Genomic DNA, 3,340 nt, shown 5'->3' on the forward strand with positions numbered 1-3,340 from the left:
CCCAATGCCAGCCTCATTCTACAACAGTGGCACCATATAGCATTTGTCCCTTTGTGACTGAGATACCTCACTCAGCATAATGTCCTCCAGGGACACCCATTTTGAATAATATTGCATGAGTTCCTTGTTTTTCAATGCAGCATAGTATTCCATTGTGCTGTACCACAGCTTCTCCACCCATTTGTTTGTTGATGGGCATTTAGGTTGTTTCCAACTCCTTCCTATTGTAAACAAAACCGCGATAAACATGGGTATACATATATCTACTTGGATGTCATTTATGGTCTCTTTAGGGTATATTCCCAGTAGTGGACCTGCTGGCTCAAATGGTGTCTTTATATATATTTTACGTGCCTATTTTAGACAAGACATAGAATAAGTTGTTGTTGTTGTTTGTGCCATCGAGTCGCTTGCGACTCCTAGCGGCCATATGTACAACAGCCCTAAAAACTCAGCTCTGCCCTGTGCCAATCGCACTGTCTCTGACACTTCCATCCCAATGACCCCAGTCACTGAATCAATCCACCTACTAGAGTGCCTTCCCTTCCTGCGCCTGCCCTCCACCCCCCCAAGCATGATGTCCTTCTCTAAGGACCGGTCTCTCCTTACGACATGACCAAAGTACTTCAGATAAAGCCTCAGAATCAGTGCCTAATACAGAGAAGACATACAAGAAGTACTTAATGAATTTATTGAATTGCTTTAAGAATATATTTAAAATTTAGTAGAATTTGCATACTGTGATTTGGAATACATGGTTACTTAAAATACTATTAATAATAAAATTGAGTTAAATTTTTAATTTTGCTATACAAATTTCCACATCATCATATGTTTGCTAACTCTGAATTGTTAAACAGTGGGTCTTACATTAGTCCCACTGACTAGTACTGGTCTAAAATGAAATTTCCCCATTAAAGGTAGAATAACAAAATGAAGATACTAATAGATGGCATTTAGTTGAATCTGAATCAGAGAGATCCTATACATATAGGAAAAAAACCATGATCTGGTCCTGGATCATTCTCACAATCATTCCTATATTTGGAGTAACTGTGTAGCTCTAATTTAAAGGTATTATCTTTTTTTACTACTCTTTATTTTACAAAATATAGTGTATAGTAGGCCAAAATCCTAGTCAAGATACTGTGATAATTTTTTACAAAAGTTGATGCATTTTAGCAATATATACACACATAAAAAAGGAAGAAAGAAGGAAAAATATCAATGATCTAAGTCAACACCTTCATCAAATAAAAAAAGAATAACAATCTAATCCTACAACGAGGTTGTAGGCATAGCACTCTCTGACCTCAAAACCTAGTACACAGCAGTAGTAGCCAAAACAGCATGGTGCTGGTACAATGACAGGCACATAGACCAATGGAATAGAATTGAAAACCCAGAAATAGCTATCTATGGTCACCTGATATTTGACAAGGAAATCAAAGCTGAGGAAATGATAACCTCTTCAACAAATAGTGCTGGCAAAACTGGATTGCTACCTGCAGAAAGCTAAAACAAGATCCTTATCTCACACCATACACAAAAAATCACCTCAAGGTGTACCAGAGACTTGAGAATAAAACTTAAAACAATCAAGTTCATAAGAGAGACAAACTGAGATCAAACTTAAACAGCATAGTTTATGGTATAAAGAGATTGCCAAATAAAACCAGAAATGCACAATCTGGAGAGGTTAAAATTGATAAATGGGACCTTATAAAAATTAAATCTCTTTGTGCATAAAAAATATTTTTCAACAGTGTGAAAAGAAAACCTGCCGATTGGGGAAAAAGCATTTGGCAATACTATCTCAAACAAGGGTCCTTATCAAGGTTACCGAATCCTACAGGACCTCCACAAGAAAGACTAAACATACTATTACAAAATGGGCAAAAGACACAAAAAGATTTTTCGCAAAAGAAGATATCCAGAGGGCCAAGAGACACATGAAGAAATGCTCAAAATCACTGGCAATAAGTGAGATGTAAATAAAAACCACAATGAGATATCATCTCACACAGTATCAGTGGCAAAGTTTAACAGGACAGCAATTAAGAAATGCTGGAGAGGATGTGGAGAGATAGGAACTCTTATTCAATGTTAGTGGTATTGTAAAATGGTACAACCACTCTTGAAGGCAGTTTAGTGTTTCCTCAAAAAGCTGAATATAGAGATTCCATATGACCTAGCTTTCCACTGCTTGGAATATACCCTGAGAAAATGAGAACTGAGGCACAAATGGAGACTTGTACACCAATGTTCATAGCAGTGTTATTCACCATCGCAAGACCATGGAAACAGCCTAAATGTCCAACCACAATAGAATGATTTGAGACATTATGGTACATTCACATGATGGAATACTGTATAGCATGCAGGAGCAACAGTTTTCAAAATCACTGCTTAACTTGGGAGAGACTGGAGAGCATTATGCTAAGTGAACTCATTCAGTCCCATAAGAACACATATTATTTATATAGAATTTATATAGTATTAATACTATTTATATAGTATTAATGGTCTTATGACCATTATTGTAGAAATAGAAAGATAACTAGTAAAACATTTATGAGGATCCAAGCGGGAGAGGGTAGGAGCAGACAGGTGAGGATGTAAATTCAGAGGGGTAAGGTGCCATAAGGACCTTAGCTTCCTTGAGGCTGACACTGGAAGAAATAGATGGTGTCCAGCTACACTTGATGATAATTTTAAAAGGATCACAGTAGAAGATGTTGGACGAGGAGTAGAGGGTGTGGAACATAAAAATTGCCAGGTTTACTGGTCTGATGGAGAGTGGTGAGATCCTCGAAAATATGACCTTTAGACATCATGGAACAAAACTCATTTCTGTGGCTCAAATTTCGGCTAAACAATAGGCAGTTTATCAAATGATTAGTAACAACAAGGAGGTATTCACTTCATAGAATAACCAATGATATAAGAACAAAAGAGTAACATTTGCCCAAGAATACAGCCCAGAAGACTGGAAGGGGTATGATAGAAAGATTAACAGAAATGAGCCTTACAGAAAGAAACTAGGACAAGTGCAATTATATTGTAGATATTGTAATTAAAATTATAAACCAAAAGGCATAAGAATTTCATTGTAATAATAATAATAAACATGTTGTTGTTGTTGTTGTTGTTATGTGCCGTCAAGTCGCCAGCAACTCATAGCGACCCTATGTACAACAGCCCTAAACTCCGCTCTGTCCTGTGCAAATCGCACTGTCTCCGACACTCCCATCTCAATTATCCCAGTCACTGAATCAATCCACCTCATAGAGGGCCTTCCTCTCCTGCACCGTCCCTCCACCCTCCCAAGCATGATGTC

General features: G+C 37.4%; 1 protein-coding gene across 3 annotated transcripts in view; it reads right to left on the reverse strand.

Moving 5' to 3' along the window:
* The window catches only part of CTNNA2 (catenin (cadherin-associated protein), alpha 2), a 1,691,926-nt gene that overhangs the window by 163,561 nt on the left and 1,525,025 nt on the right, over positions 1–3,340 (reverse strand). The window lies entirely within an intron of this gene.

The sequence above is a fragment of the Elephantulus edwardii genome, unplaced genomic scaffold (genome assembly GCF_000299155.1).
Source record: "Elephantulus edwardii isolate Elephantulus edwardi_28Jun2011 unplaced genomic scaffold, EleEdw1.0 scaffold00275, whole genome shotgun sequence".
Classification (NCBI taxonomy): domain Eukaryota; kingdom Metazoa; phylum Chordata; class Mammalia; order Macroscelidea; family Macroscelididae; genus Elephantulus; species Elephantulus edwardii.